This window comes from Lathyrus oleraceus, chromosome 6, assembly GCF_024323335.1.
Source record: "Lathyrus oleraceus cultivar Zhongwan6 chromosome 6, CAAS_Psat_ZW6_1.0, whole genome shotgun sequence".
Classification (NCBI taxonomy): Eukaryota; Viridiplantae; Streptophyta; class Magnoliopsida; order Fabales; family Fabaceae; genus Lathyrus; species Lathyrus oleraceus.
In genome coordinates this window covers 131,327,853-131,345,559 of record NC_066584.1, presented here as the reverse complement: position 1 = coordinate 131,345,559, position 17,707 = coordinate 131,327,853, and the positions used below count along the sequence as shown (strand labels likewise).

General features: G+C 37.1%; 1 non-coding gene across 1 annotated transcript; it reads right to left on the bottom strand.

Annotated features, from left to right (window-relative positions):
- Positions 1 to 3,791: 3,791 nt before the first annotated feature.
- On the bottom strand, positions 3,792 to 3,898 carry LOC127099549 (small nucleolar RNA R71). Its single transcript, XR_007794040.1, has one exon. It is a non-coding gene; the product is annotated as a small nucleolar RNA R71 (small nucleolar RNA).
- Positions 3,899 to 17,707: the final 13,809 nt, after the last annotated feature.

Genomic DNA, 17,707 nt, shown 5'->3' with positions numbered 1-17,707 from the left:
ATAGCTCAGGGATGTTGCCTACCTTAAGTCCAAGGATCTAAACCAAGTCACAGACAGAGGTCTAATAGTCCACCAATGTATTTTTTATGTTTTTTGTTTTTATCAAGTGTTTTAAGGTCCTAAGACCACAAATAAAATAAGATCACGAGCACAAATACCATGGCTCAAGTGAGCAAAGTGAAAATGACTGAAACATAAAAAAATTGCATGAATGTAAATGACAATGAATCATAAAGTGCAAGAATCTAAATTGTATTAAAGTAAAATGGCACTAAAGTAAAGTCAATACAAAAAGATTTTAGTGAATGTTAGTGGAAGAAGAAATAGTTTAAGTTATTTTTTGGAGAACACTCAACCACCCACTCATAAGCATGAAGACATGAACCTAGACATCATTCATGAGAAGGGCTCCAACTTGGATAAAATCAACAAGTATGCCACTAGCTCTCACAAATGGACAAGAGGCAAAATCTTCACACAATACCATAAGGAATAGGAGAGTTACAATCTCACTTACAAAAATATTATTACTTTTGAGACAAATTTAGCGCTATGTTAAGTAATCTTAATTGGACTTATGTAGAAGTCATAACTATCTAACGTCGGGCAATAATAATATTGGTGTTAATGCATGCTAGAGACAAGGTATCAAGACTAATCTCCTAAAGCATACCACACACAAAAATAAGAGGGGATGAACCTATCTCAATCAAGTTCATGTTGATTCATCTGACACAAGGTAATTGATGAATCAACTAGCATTTTGATCTATGAGAAATCATTGGCCATGAAATGGATTGGGGAAGAAGTGAGATAAAGATGAAGAGATGAAGTGAAAGAGATCCTAAATTGATCAAGGGATGAACCTCATTTGATCAATACCATTCGTTCATCTTGAGGGATGAAGTTCAAACTTCATTAACCCCCTAAATCCAAATGTAAGTCCAATTTAACCAAGACCAAGGCCAAACAGAAGTTAAGTCAACACAAAGTCAATAAAATAGCTCAACGAAATATTAAAGCAATTAAAACAATTTAAATCCAATTTTTAAATGAAGAAAAATACATTTTAAAAGGGCAAAAAACCTAAAATCCCTTCAAATAACCAAAGAAATGGCCAAGTGATTTATCATAGGTCAAACAAGGTCAAATGACCATTGACTAATTTTTTGGCATTTTTTGAAAGTCAGAAGTATTTAAAATCAATTAAAAACAAGTCAAAAATCACAAAATTCATTAAAAATATCAAACTCAATCCAACAATTAATTTTAATTCAGAAATGGGAAGAGGAAATTATTTGTGAAATTTTGGTGGTAGTCCCATAATTTTTGGATTAAAATTGAAATTATAATGAATTTTATAAGAAAATGGTATTTAAAAAATAATTTGGAAAATCAAAATTAATCAAAAAGACAAGGGCCATGATAACATGAAATAATATCACATTCTTGGACTCGATTTAATTAAATTATATTATTATTCGCTTCAATTTATTTCATTTTACTCGATACTACTGGGTATTTTTCTTTCTATTTATCTCAGGTAGCTTATTTGAAGCATAAGTGAAAAAGGAAGAAAAGGAGGTGCAAAAAGAAATAAAGAGAATCAATTTCACCAAAGCCCAGCCCAAAAATACAAGCCATGAGCGCTGAGCCTGTGACGAGCGCCACACAAGGTGTGACGAGCGTCACGCCCTGCTGCCTTGTGTTACGAGCGTAACACATGGTGTGACGGACGTCACACCATTCTCCTATATTTTTGGCTTCAGAAACACAACAGAGGCACGTTGAAGCCTATTATTTCGCTTGACTCTTGGAATGTGAGGATTTTTACACGGAAAGCTTTGGGAACCGTTACAAAGTAGACTAGTATAAATAGTCACTTCCTTCCAACCCTAAAGCTCTCGCTTCTTCGTTCTTTTTTCTCTTCCGACCGTGCAAGCATACTATACAGCATTACCTTTTTACAGTTTTTACTTTATTTGCAATTTTTATTTTCTTTTCCAGTCAATCTTTCAGCACTTAATTAATTTTTCACACAATAGTTTCTACACCGAAAATTATTGTGTATCTTTTACTGGATCTAACCTTACGTTAGATCCTAGAATTTTTATTCCTTCACTTTTTATTTTCCTGTCCGATTGAAGAATTCAAGAACAAATCCAACCGGTCTGTGGTGGAGTGTTCAAGATTGCCATTAATTATTCAGGTTCTTTAATTATTGTTTGAATTTATATATGCCCTGCATTATTGTTTATTTATATTGTTTGCCTGAGATGGATTTATTTAAGCATGATGATTGTTTAGATCTGTTTAGCATGTCCGACTAATTTATTTAGGTATCGGTATGTAAAGTAAGCGGAATGAAGCAATCAAAACTAAGTTGGTTTAATTACGTTTAAAAATAAAATCACTCTTTTTATGGTCTCAATTTACAGGTTTAATACCAAGGTTTTTGTACGAGAGTAAAAGACTAAAGAAGCTAAAATCAATAGAACGAAAGTTTGAGTTTTTAACTGGACAGTGTAAATTGGACATTAATTCTAGATCAGGGCGAAAGCAATTTTTAGAGTTAATTAAATTCTAATATTTTTCAAAAAGTATTTTTAAAAGTTAAATGTGAGGACGAGAGTTAAGCATTTGAATTTAATTATATAATCTAAGTCAACAGAGCGAGAGTTTGAGACGAGGGTGTTTAAGCGATTAGTATTTTCTTAAAAAGAGTTTCTATAGATTCTATTGTTTTCAAAAGGTGATTTTGGACTTAACTAATAAGTGACAACTACGTTAATACAAAGTCATAGTCTATTCAACAGAGCGAGAGTTTGAGAAAAGACTTTTAATCAATAGTGTCCACTGAAAAGATTTATTTTAAAACCAAGAAACCTACGAAGACTTGATTCCCTAATTACGACGAACTACATACCGATATCCGCTTAATTGATATTTAACCTAGATCTTATTTTAGTTTTAACTTTTCCCCCAAACAATCAAAGTATCATCCGCCTTAGCTTTACGAAGTAACCTTAGAAAACGGTATATCGATTCATAAGTCCCTGTGGGATCGATATCTTTTAAAACTACGCGATAGAACTGTGCACTTGCAGTTAGTACCCCAATCGACTCATAAAGTCGCGATCAAGTTTTTGGCGCCGTTGCCGGGGACTTTTATTTAGTCGATATCGTAACTCTTCTGTTACGCTGTAGAGACTAAGGCATATTTTTTTTTATTTCTTTCGTTGATTTGTATGCCACACACTCGCTCACAAGGCGAGCCGTTTTACTTACGAATCAACGACATCGAACTATATCTCCGAGTCTTACGATGAATTCGGGAATATCGTGCTGAAAACAATCTCCCTCCTATCGAAGTGCCCGACCTCAAAAATCTTCTTCCTTCACCGATACCCGAGATTGCAGAACCAGCTCGTGCTCTTCGAGATTACGCCGCTCCATCACAAGATGAGCCGCATTCGTGTATTTCTCCACCTGCAATCGAAGCAAACAACTTCGAACTTAAACCTTCACTGTTGCAAGCAGTGCAACAGAATCAATTCTCTGGAAATCCTACCTAGGATCCAAACCTTCATTTATCCGTATTTGTCCAATACGCTGATACTGTTAAAGCTAATGGTGTCACTTCAGAGGCAATTCGACTTCGTCTCTTTCCTTTCTCGTTAAGAGATAAAGCTAGAAGATGGCTTCAGTCTCTTCCTTCCAACTCAGTTACCACATGGAACGAGTTGAAGAAAGTCTTCCTTGCCCAATATTTTCCTCCGAGCAAAACAGCTATGTTGAGAGCCCAAATAAATGGATTTAAACAGAAAGATAACGAGTCTCTTTATGAAGCATGGGAAAGATACAAAGACATGATGAGACTTTGTCCACACCATGGTTTAGAGGACTGGTTAGTAATTCATACCTTCTATAATGGTCTCTTGTACAACACAAGGTTAACAATAGACGCCGCCGCAGGTGGTGCACTTATGGATAAACCGTATGCCGATGCTTATCAACTTATCGAAAGCATGGCCCAAAACCATTATCAATGGGGAAGCGACCGAGCAATGGTAGAGAAACCTCAAACGAAAAGTGGCATGTACGAGATAAGTAGCCTTGATCATGTGAATGCAAAAGTGGAAGCCCTTGCCCAGAAAATTGAAAGTTTGAATGTATCACCTCCAGCCACCGTGGTTGCGGCAACTCAGAATTGCGAAGTCTATGGAATCCAAGGTCACACTCCTGCAGATTGTCAACTCCTAACAGGAATCCAAGCAGAGCAAGTGAATTATGCTCAAGGAAATCCCTACTCGCACACCTATAACTCAAACTGGAAGAATCATCCTAAGTTTTCATATAAGAGTAATAATGCTTTATACGCACCAGGACAAGCTCCAAATCAAGCCCCAGCTATACCTCCTGGATATCAAAAGCCGACCCCATCTACACCTAACAATAATGTTCCTAGGAAATCCAACTTAGAGGTCATGATGGAGAACTTTATAGCTTCTCAACAGCAAACCAATAAAGATTTCTTAAACCAGAATATACACACTAGCGAACAAATCAAACAACTAGCAAGTAAAGTAGATGCCCTGGCTACCCATAACAAAATGATGGAAACACAAGTAGCTCAACAACAAGCGCCTACTGCTGCCCCAACTGGTACATTTCCTGGACAGCCCCAACCTAACCCGAAAAGCCACGCTCATGCAATCATACTAAGAAGTGGAACGGAAGTAGAAGGACCGTCTTATCCAAGGATGGAAAACCAAAACTCTAAAAAGTCAATTGAGGAAGAAAGTAAACCTAAGGAAAAGGAAGAGAGTAATAAGGAAACCGTAGAAAAGAAAGAACCTTATGTACCTCCACCACCTTATAAACCACCTATCCCTTACCCTCAAAGGCTTATTAAAACCAAAGATGCGGACCAATTTAAAAAATTTGTTGACCTACTGAAACAATTAAACGTCACAATTCCGTTTACAGAAGCTATTACGCAGATGCCCTCATATGCTAAGTTCTTAAAAGAAATTCTTTCTAATAAAAGGAAACTTGAAGATAGCGAAACTGTTACACTCACTGCTGAATGTAGCGCTATAATCCAGAATATGGCTCCTAAACTTAAAGATCCAAGTAGTTTCTCTATACCCTGTCACATAGGAAAATTTGTCATAGATAAAGCCTTATGCGATTTAGGAGCCGGTATTAGTGTTATGCCTTTATCCATATGCAAGAAACTATAAATGGGAGAATTAAGACCAACTAAAATATTTGTGCAACTAGCAGATCGTTCTGTTAGATATCCTGTAGGAATTCTTGAAAACGTTCCCGTGCGCATAGGTCAATTCTACATTCCAACCGATTTTATAATTATGGACATTAGAGAAGATGAAGTTACACCCATTATATTGGGAAGACCATTCTTAGCAACCGTCGGTGCAATCATAGACGTAAAACGAGGACGACTCACTTTCGAAGTAGGTGAAGAGAAAATTGAGTTCATTCTTTCCCAATTTTTGAAAGCACCTGCAATAGAAGATACATGTTACTTCATGGATATCATCGATGAATGCATAAAAGAAACAGAGTTAGAAAATGACAAATTGTCTGACTATCTTGTAGAAGACAAACTCAACCAATGTTTAGCAATAACACCGGACCCTACGCAATGCCTTAAGAAACCAAACCTAAACCTGAAAACACTTCCCAAAAATCTAAGATATGAATTCCTAGACTTAGAACTTGAACGACCAGTGATAGTTAATGCAGAGCTAGGAAAACTCGAAACTGAAAAACTCCTGCATATCTTAAGAAAATATCCAACCGCACTAGGATACAACATCACCGATCTTAAAGGAATAAGTCCTTCTATTTGTATGCATCGTATCATGCTAGAAGAAGACTGTAAAACCTCTAGGGAACATCAGAGGAGACTAAACCCGATCCTGAGTGAGGAAGTGAAGAAGGAAGTAACCAAGTTATTAGAGGCAGGTATCATATATCCTATATCTGATAGCAAATGGGTTAGTCTGGTACACGTAGTACCAAAGAAAGGAGGTATAACAGTCATTGAAAATGAAAAAGGAGAAACTATAACCAAACGAATCGAATCGGGATGGAGAATGTGCATTGACTATAGGAAACTAAACAAAGCAACCCGAAAAGATCATTTCCCTTTACCATTCATAGACCAGATGTTAGAACGATTAGCAAAACATTCTCATTTCTACTATCTAGACGGTTACTCAGGCTTCTTTCAAATACCAATTCATCCTGATGACCAAGAAAAGACAACATTCACGTGTCCTTTTGGCACCTTCGCTTATAGACGAATGCCATTTGGCTTGTGCAATGCTCCTGCAACCTTCCAAAGGTGCATGATGGCGATATTCGCCGATTTTCTCGAAAATATCATGGAAGTATTTATGGACGATTTTTCCGTATGCGGACAAAGCTTTGAAGAATGTCTCGAAAACCTAGAAAGAGTTCTAGAACGATGTGTAAAAGTAAACCTAGTACTTAATTGGGAAAAATGTCACTTTATGGTACAAGAAGGAATTGTTTTAGGACACATCATATCAAATAGAGGAATTGAAGTAGACAAAGCCAAAATAGAAGTAATCGAAAACCTTCAACCTCCGAAAACTGTGAGAGAAGTACGAAGCTTCTTAGGACACGCCGGTTTTTACCGACGATTTATTAAAGACTTCTCTAAAATAACTAAACCTTTGACCAGACTATTGATGAAGGATGTTGAATTCATCTTCGACAATAAATGTTTAGAAGCATTTCAAACGCTTAAACAAGCATTGATCTCCGCACCCATAATGCAGACACCAGATTGGAATGAACCATTCGAAATAATGTGTGATGCCAGTGATTACGCCGTGGGCGCTGTGTTAGGACAACGAAAGGATAAAAAGCTTCACGTCATATATTACGCAAGTAGAACTCTAGATGAAGCACAAATGAATTACGCCACAACCGAGAAAGAACTCTTAGCAGTAGTGTTTGCACTAGATAAATTTCGTTCTTACTTGGTCGGAGCTAAAATAATCGTTTACACCGACCACGCTGCTATCAAGTACCTCTTAACAAAAAAGGATGCTAAACCTAGACTCCTAAGGTGGATCTTGTTGCTACAAGAATTCGATTTGGAAATCAAAGACAAGAAAGGAACTGAAAACGTAGTAGCAGATCACCTCTCTAGACTCGAAAACCTTGAACCGGAAAGAACATCGATCAACGATGATTTCTCGTACGATAAACTTATAGCTACTTTGGAAGAAAATAAAGCTGATAAACAGGTAGAAACCACCTTAGCTATATGTGTTACACCATGGTACGCTGATCTCGTCAATTATTTAGCTGCCGGAATAGTTCCACCTACTTTATCCTACCAACAAAAGAAACGATTCTTCTATGACATAAAACACTATTACTGGGATGACCCTTTACTTTTCAAAAGAGGCCCCGATGGTATTTTTCGTCGGTGTATACCTGAAGAAGAGGTAGAAAATATAATCCAACACTGTCACTCCGCTCCTTATGGTGGACATGCAAGTACATCCAAGACCTGCTCCAAAATCCTACAAGCCGGTTTTTATTGGCCAAATATATGGAAGGATGTGCATACGGCCATCAAGAAATGTGATAGATGTCAACGCACAGGAAACATATCTAGACGTGACGAGATGCCACAAAAGGGCATTTTGGAAGTAGAGATTTTCGACGTGTGGGGGATAGATTTCATGGGACCTTTTCCACCTTCTTTCGGTAACAAGTACATACTCGTAGCGGTTGACTACGTATCAAAATGGATTGAAGCTATAGCTTCTCCGACAAACGACACACGAGTAGTAACTAGACTCTTCAAGAATATAATTTTCCCGAGATTTGGTGTCCCAAGAATAGTAGTCAGTGATGGTGGATCGCATTTCATATCTAAGGTACTCGAAAAACTACTGTTTAAGTATGGCGTAAGGCATAGAGTAGCAACACCTTACCATCCTCAAACCAGTGGGAAAGTAGAAGTGTCTAACAGAGGAATCAAACAAATATTGGAAAAAACAGTCGCCACCTCAAGGAAAGACTGGTCATTGAAATTACCAGAAGCTTTATGGGCGTATCGAACCGCTTATAAAACTCCCATAGGGACAACCCCATTTAAGCTTATTTATGGAAAATCCTTCCACCTTCCGGTAGAATTAGAACATAAGGCCTACTGGGCTATTAAAAATCTAAATTTAAACTATAAGGCCGCCGGTGAAAAGCGAATCCTTGATATAAACGAATTAGAGGAACTCAGACGAGACGCTTACGAAAATGCCAGAATCTACAAAGAAAGAACAAAACAATGGCATGACAAGCGCATATCAAGGAAAATCTTCAAACAAGGCGATATAGTCCTTTTGTTCAACTCTAGACTTAAGTTATTCCCAGGAAAACTACGATCTAGATGGTCAGGTCCTTTCCAAGTCACCAATGTTTTTCCCAGTGGAGCAGTGGAAATTAAAGGAAAATCCATTGAACCGTTTATCATAAACGGGCAGCGTCTAAAACATTATCATCATGCAGAGAACATTGAAGATTCACAAGTCCTGCACTTAGACGTAGTGCCCCCAAATTTTATAGATTATATTTGATAGTGTTTATGTCGAGCTTGCGACATTAAACAAAGCGCTTAGTGGAAGACAACCCACAAATATTTATATTTTCATTTCTTCCTTAATTATTCTTTTAAATTTTATTTAGTATTCATTCTTAATCTATTTTAATTTTTCTTCTTTTATTCTTTCGGCATTTGGCCAAATCCTGACTAAGACTCTTATTTTTCTTTTCTCTAGCTAACACTAACCTGATGGGACAAATTGATTGTATGGGTATCAAATTCAGAGGGAAAGCTCAGAAACAAAAGTTTGAGGAACTAGCAGAGAGAGAGATGCTACCTAGTTTGTATGCTGATGATTGGGCAATGACTGCCCTTGGACTAAGAGAGAGTGTCCTGTATTTGCTGAGTCAAATAGGGTGGGAAACCACTCCTATCCGTAGACAATTTGTCACTTACCGGAGACTGACTCTAGAATTCCTTAGTTCCCTGATCTAGCTACCCAGCCATGGAAAAGGAATAAGCAGAGGTTTCATCCAGTTCAGAATGTTCAACATGGAGTATCAATTTAACATTCAAGACTTTACCAACCTTTTAGGTTTCCCTACCTCTTTTGATACATTCACAGTGAGCCAAGAAGAACTTTTTGAATATAGAGAACTTGAACACTTTTGGGGAAGCTTGACTGGAAATGACGATCCCGAGGAACATGAGTTTCTTTCTGGAAACATACATAACCCGACCTTTCGTTATTTCCATAAGATCCTGGCCCACGCCTTATTTGGGAAGAAGTCAAACAGTACATCAGTCTCACGTGATGAACTCTTCATCATATTTTGTGCTTCCCAGAATCGTCCAGTAAACGGTGCCACTATTATGTTGGCAAATTTTGACCGCCTTATCCAAGACGAACGAGCACCAATTCAAATAGGCGGCTTGATAACCATGATTGGTAATGCTATCGGATTACGTCAACCTATGCTTGACTTAAGCCCTTTTTGTGGCATTGCGACTATGAGTATACCCTTCCTCTTCAACACTATGTTTATAGCAAACCTAGGGTCTGAAGAGTTTGAGCTTATAATTAACAACCAAGTTCTTTGCCTATTCACCTTGCCTAGTCCAAGGACTAGTGTTCATAACCGCAATAACTGGCTCTACAACCTGAACGAAATACCCTCTCCTGCTAGATCTACTGAATCCATCCAGGACTATGAGATTTGTGACGACCAGATCCCTTATGCTGAATCTGACCCTCAGACACCATCTGGTTATTATGATATTGATCCTCCTCCTCAACCTGTCCCGACCGAAGAATCGGCAATACCCGATCTTAGACATCATATGCCCGGAGCTAATTATAACACCATCATTCAGGCTTTGATGTCAGAACAGGACGCCCTCAGAGAAGAGTTAGCTAACATGGGACAAGAATTTCTGGGATACATGAACAGTATGACAAATCAGTTCCACGAGTTGCTAAACCGTGTTAACTCCTTTGCTCCTCCAGCCAGAGATCATGCAGATGGATAGAAGTTGTTTTTCTTAGTTACTTAGTTTTAGTTTAGGTTATTCATTAATTTTGTTTCAAATTATTTTAGTATTTGTTTTTCTTTCGCATGTTTGCTTTTGTCTTCCAATGTTACATTATGATTATTTTATGAAGCTATTTATTTATTTTACTTTATTATGACTTATGCAATATCTATCAATAATGCTCTCTACTGTTGCTACCTACATAACTTATTAAAGATATATATATATATTATGAAAGTAGAATAGCATGCAAGGCAATTTAAAAGTATCACAATAGCAAAATAAAATAAACATATGCATAACAAAATAACAAAAATAAAATATAATGATAAAAACAAAGTACGTTGCAAGAATGACTGTGTGACGAGCGTCACACAATCCATTACGATCGTCACACCAAGTGCCTGTGTCGCCCGTAACACCCCTGTCACGAGCGTGACACCTTCAGACTATGTGAACGTTACTAACCGTTGGAGACACGACCGTTACACCACCCACTTTTTACCTTCCCCATTTATTCACCCATTTATTCACATTTACCCACATTTATTTACTTTTCAACCACTCCCTTTCCAACTTCCAAATCTTTTCCTATAAATACCCACCATACCTTTCTTCATACACCACAAACCATTCTATAAAATCAATTTCATTTCCCTTCTCCCCTTATTACCTCTTTCAAACCACTTATCGGTATGGCGGGAAACCAAGAATTCGGAAATATCATCTTCCGATCCGAAGATGAAAATTATCAAAGGGAGCAGTTTGAGCGTTTCCAACAGCGAGGTGTCATCTCTACCAGGTATCCTGATTTAACTTGTTTACAAGAATTAGGATTACTTCAAGCTATAGAATGGATGCTCCGCCTTGCTGATTTAACCTTTCTTTGCACACACAATCAACCTACCTATCCATCACTCACCTTAGAATTTCTAAGTTCTTATTCGTACAACACTCCTACCGGTGAAGACGAGTACTTAACCGATACCGCAACCTTCCGCATGTTCAACACCGAGTACTCCCTATCCCAAAACCAATTGAGCACCATGCTACAATTCCCTGTAGAAGGTCAAGTCCACCCTAGAATACCTCCGAACTCCTAGTGGCATATAAACGCCTTCGACCTCTTTAGAAAAATTTCCGGTGTGGAAACCAACAACTGGGATGTATTACTTGCTTCGCATATACATAACGCAACCATCCGGTACTTCATCCGCATCCTGCAAAACACTATTTTTGGTCGACCGAACAACAGCAAAGTCAACGCCAAGGAATTATTTTTCCTCCACTGCGTCTTTGCAGCAGATACACAGGTAAACACTGCCTTCTTCCTATTTCATCATATCCGCACCCTATGTGCTAGAGGCCGTCAACCTTTTGTAATTGGTGGACTAATCACCACCATAGCACTTGGCTTAAATCTTGGGGATCGACTTCAAAATTTACAATCTCTCCCACCCCTATCTATGGATATAAGCTACTGTCGGTCCAACCGCCTAATCAAAAACAGGGTAGGCGGAGGGTATTACCTTATGGTGAACAACCAGGAAGTCCCAAGCGTTGTTTTACCCAACATTGCCCTAACAGATGTCACCAATCCCAACCGCCACATCTATGATCTGAATGCTCCCGAAGCTACCGAGCCTACACAAGCAAACCCGCCTCCAGACGAGTTTGCAGAAATGGAGCAAGGTGATCAGGTTCCTGCACAACAATCAGTCCCTCTAAACCCTTCCGATAATGCAGCTGGTTCATCCTCACGACGTCGTCGACGAAGAAGGCCAGCAACCAACGATGACATCATGGATGCTATCGATGGTATGCAAGCACAGAATCTCGAAGTGATGCAGATGATGCGCCAGATACAACAACAACAGGAAGCGAGGAATGCAATAACCGATCAGCGGTTCGCTGAGTTGCTCAGCAGGTTTGACGACTTAGAAATACGTCAACGATCACCAGGTCCAAGAACCAGAGGCGGCATGCAGCATTGATTTTAGTTTCGTTTTCTTTTTCTATTTCTTTTGTTTTATTTGAAACATTGGGGACAATGTTCCATTTAAGTGTGGGGGGGAAAACCTTGTTCTTTAAATCTTCCCTTTTCAAGTATGTTATCTTTCCCTTTTCATTGTTATTTCCCTTTCTTATATATAAAAAAAAAGAAAAAAAAAGTTATTATAATATATATTTATTTTAAGTTAAGTCCCTAGTGTGAAAAATTTCAATTATCTATTCCCCTCAATTTTCTTGAGCCATAACAAAAATCTAACACAATCAATAAATATAAAGGTTGCATATTTTACAAAACTTGAGTGAAATCAAGACAAATTATTACCGCCCCAACGCTCTAAACAAACCTCAACATGTTAGATCAGAAAGGTACCTGTTATACAAGTCCCTAGACTTTTAACTTTATAGTAACCCCGAGTAGTTTATACAAGAAGTCAGCACCATCTTAATAGCAAACTACGTGGAGGACCGATGAATATAAGTGAATGATTCCCAAAATAATATATATATATATATATATATATATATCAGGAAATGCACTAACTAAGTTAGGTGGTCCTTACTAGATCATTTAATCTAAAGGTTGCAGATCATACAAAAACATAATACGAAAGATCCATTATGAGTTGGTTCAGCAGGTATCTGGTGCTGAACTTGGTAGGGCGGACTACGGTCCGATCCCCCGCAATTTGCAATGGACCAAGAAACGAAGTTATCCGACTAATGTACCAGAGCTTCAAGCTAAAAAGGGGATCAGAATCACTAACCGGTCACTCCACTATGTGCGCGAAACGATAAAGGGCTTAATGTGATTTCGCTAGAATGAAAACGAGTGAAATAAGAAAAAAAAGAACTAGGCTGGTTATAATAGCATGACTCGAACTGGTTTGCATAAGGTGAGGTTATCTGAGGTTGTAACGGTAGTTCTTGATGTCAAGATTAGACTCAGGTTATTTCTAAACAAGGTTTACTTGCAACCTAGTACGAATTGATGTGTGTTTTGAAATTTCATCTGGCTAAATTTTTAAATGATTTCTATACTGTATCTTGCTTGAGGACAAGCAAAGATCTAAGTAAGGGGGAGTTTGATAACATGAAATAATTTCACATTCTTGGACTTGATTTAATTAAATTATATTATTATTCGCTTCAATTTATTTCATTTTACTCGATACTACTGGGTATTTTTCCTTCTATTTATCTCAGGTAGCTTATTTGAAGCATAAGTGAAAAAGGAAGAAAAGGAGGTGCAAAAAGAAATGAAGAGAAGCAATTTCACCAAAGCCCAGCCCAAAAATACAAGCCATAAGCGTTGAGCCTGTGACGAGCGCCACACAAGGTGTGACGAGCGTCACGCCCTGCTGCCTTGTGTTACGAGCGTAACACATGGTGTGACGGACATCACACCATTCTCCTATATTTTTGGCTTCAGAAACGCAACAGAGGCACGTTAAAGCCTATTATTTCGCTTGACTCTTGGAACGTGAGGATTTTTACACGGAAAGCTTTGGGAACCGTTACAAAGTAGACTAGTATAAATAGTCACTTCCTTCCAACCCTAAAGCTCTCGCTTTTTCGTTCTTTTTTCTCTTCCGGCCGTGCAAGCATACTTTACAGCATTACCTTTTTACAGTTTTTACTTTTTTGCAATTTTTATTTTCTTTTCCAGTCAATCTTTCAGCACTTAATTAATTTTTCACACAATAGTTTCTACACCGGAAACTATTGTGTATCTTTTACTGGATCTAACCTTACGTTAGATCCTAGAATTTTTATTCCTTCACTTTTTATTTTCCTGTCCGATTGAAGAATTCAAGAACAAATCCAACCGGTCTGTGGTGGAGTGTTCAAGATTGCCATTAATTATTCAAGTTCTTTAATTATTGTTTGAATTTATATATGCCCTGCATTATTGTTTATTTATATTGTTTGCCTGAGATGGATTTATTTAAGCATGATGATTGTTTAGATCTGTTTAGCATGTCCGGCTAATTTATTTAGGTATCGGTATGTAAACTAAGCGGAATGAAGGAATCAAAACTAAGTTGGTCTAATTACGTTTAAAAATAAAATCACTCTTTTTATGGTCTCAATTTACAGGTTTAATACCAAGGTTTTTGTATGAGAGTAAAAGACTAAAGAAGTTAAAATCAATAGAACGAGAGTTTGAGTTTTTAACTGGACAGTGTAAATTGAACATTAATTCTAGATCAGGGCGAAAGCAATTTTTAGAGTTAATTAAATTCTAATCTTTTTCAAAAAGTATTTTTAAAAGTTAAATGTGAGGACGAGAGTTAAGCATTTGAATTTAATTATATAATCTAAGTCAACAGAGCGAGAGTTTGAGACGAGGGTGTTTAAACGATTAGTATTTTCTTAAAAAGAGTTTATATAGATTCTATTGTTTTCCAAAGGTGATTTTGGACTTAACTAATAAGTGACAACTACGTTATTACAAAGTCATAGTCTATTAAATAGAGCGAGAGTTTGAGAAAAGACTTTTAATCAATAGTGTCCACTGAAAAGATTTATTTTAAAACCAAGAAACCTACGAAGACTTGATTCCCTAATTACGACGAACTACATACCGATATCCGCTTAATTGATATTTAACCTAGATCTTATTTTAGTTTTAACTTTTCCCCCAAACAATCAAAGTATCATCCGCCTTAGCTTTACGAAGTAACCTTAGAAAACGGTATATCGATTCATAAGTCCCTGTGGGATCGATATCTTTTAAAACTACGCGATAGAACTGTGCACTTGCAGTTAGTACCCCAATCGACTCATAAAGTCGCGATCAGGCCATCAGATGTCCCTCATTAATTGAGGTGGCAGATCTAATGGCCACGCATATAACTCCCATCATGGGACTTAGTCAGTGCACGCACATCAAGGGTAAATACAATGGATGAACCAGATTGGAACATGGCCATGGGATCAAATGGTCTGGACAACTTCAGGACACCACCGGAGCCCTAACTCCGACCATCTTCTTCGGCCACCTCACCGGACTTGTCCAGATCAAAAGTTCACAGAAATTAATGGATCATACATCAAATTTGAAGAGAAAATCACGAGGATTCCAAATATGACCTCCAAAATTTCTAACTCTCACTCTATAATGATAAATGTGGAGTTGAAAATTGAGGTATGTAGACTGAATTGCTTCGATTCAACCTCAAAGCAACTCAATATCAATGCCTACATTGGTAGGACTTCAGTCATGCATAAATCAAGCAATAATGTTAAAAAATGAGTGAGAATCGAAGAGGAGAATTTTATGAAAATTCACCTTCCGGTAGCAACTTTGAAGCTTGATCTTGATGCAATTCCCCTTGGTTTTGCTTCCTCTTACTTGTAGGAGATGATTGGGATCAAAAAGCTCGTGAATCCTTGAAGTTCTGGTTCACAAATAGAAGTTGAACTAGAAGCTCGATTTCAATGAAATCTTCAAGATATTCTCTCAAGTGTGGCTACGGGATTTCTTGGAAGAGCTTGGGCAAGGGTTGTTTTAATTCTGAGGCAATAGACTTCAATTTATAGGTAATGCAATTCATTTCTACACCATTTCAAATTTGAACCAAAAATATAAATTTCATGTGCATGGGTGCATGGGATGTGTTCAGGCCCAAATGATCATTGCAATCTAACCAAATTCATACACAGATACTGCTGAGATCATGACATGAAGCCATGCAAAGATGTGTAACGATTGAGTTCAAAAGTTTCCAAATTGGGCCATGCAAAGAAGCTATACACAAGTCCCTCAATTCTTGTCCAAATGGAATGATCTTGGACTCTTTAGAAAGATATCATCATAGGGAACAACTTTGATGTTGGGACTTTTTCCATTTGATGCTTGGAACATGATGAATTCTGGCCTTGAAGTTGGAGGAATCAAACATAATTGAAATTTTTTGAAGTTCAAAGTCAAATTACCCTTTTTTTCTACCTTGAATAACTTTTGCTATGGGCTTCAAATGACTTTCGTTCCTTCTTCAAAGTTGTATATATTTCAACTATATTCAATTTTATTATATGTTTCTTATTTTATTTTCAACCTTCCATACTTCTAAAAAATTTATTATATATTTCTTATTTTATTTCTATTTTAAAAATCATTTAAAAATACCTTTGTTGCATTTTTATTTCATGTAATTGCATTTTATATTTATGTGACCTTGTGAACTTCTGTTGACCTTGGATCATGATGGTTTGGAATTGAAGTCTTATCAAACTCAATGGATCTTAGGTGTTGATGGGGTGAAAACCCTAATCCACCAAAATGGATGATTGATTTTGATAATGATTTGATCCAATTTCTGATCCCATTTGGGTGTGACTTCTCTTGTCTTATTCTTCTTCATCTCATTATTTTCCCTTTGATCAATTGGATGACTTGTGTTCATCTTTTTCATGATGTGTGTATTGGTACTTGATGAACTTTCATCATTTCAAATCTACCTTCTAAGTAATCATGAATCATTTAAGGTACTTTGGTTTGTTGCATAAGTTTGTCGTAAGTGTTATGAAGTGTGGATTGAATTAATGAACCATCCTCCTAGCCTTTGTGCTTGATCATCCTTTTTTTTGTATGGAATGGCTTTAGGAGAGTAATTTACATATCATTTATCTATCATGTATTAACACAAATATTATTATTGACCGGCCTCAGATAGTTGTGACTTCTATATAAGTCCAATTACGATTGCTTAACATAGCGCTAAATTTGTCCCAAAGGTAATGACATTTTTATAAGAGAGATTGTTAGTCTCATATTTCTCATGGTATTGTATGGAAATGTTTCTCCTTTTCCATTTGTGAGAGTTAGTGGCATACTTGTTGATTTTATCCAAGTTGGAGCCCTTGTCACAAATGATGTATAGGTTCGTATTTTCATGCTTGTGAGTGGATAGTTGAGTGTTCTCCAAAAAATGACCTCAAATATATTTTCATCTTCACTAACATCCTTTACTAACTCTTCACTTGTATTAACTTCTATTTTAATGTCATTTACTTTATGTATTTATTTTATGCCATTTACTTTATGCCTTTATTTTATGTCATTTACTTTATACTTTATGTTTAGCATTTCATATCATATTTTTTGTAATTATGTCGTTTTGTTCTTTGTCCTTTTGGACCTTTCCTGTATATCATTGTGAAGATGACACTAATAAGAAAAACCTAAAAAGAAACTTGTTTCTCCTAACTCATGGACTTCTGGTTACTGAAATTCTGGTATCAGATATGAGATGTCAAAGGTAATGTCACGATACTAATATCTGAGTAATGCAAACAGAATAAAGATAGAGAATAGTAATGCAAAATACACAAGCAATTGTTAACCCAGTTCGGTCCAACTCACCTACATCTGGGGGCTACCAAGCCAGGAAGGAAATTCACTAAAATAGAATCAGTTCAAAGACTCTTCGTACACTTCAACAAGTTACAGTCTTTCTCACCTAATCTCTACCCGTGTAATTTCTACCTAAGCACTCTTAGATTGAGAACCCACTCACTTCCCTACAATCACACCTGTGATCT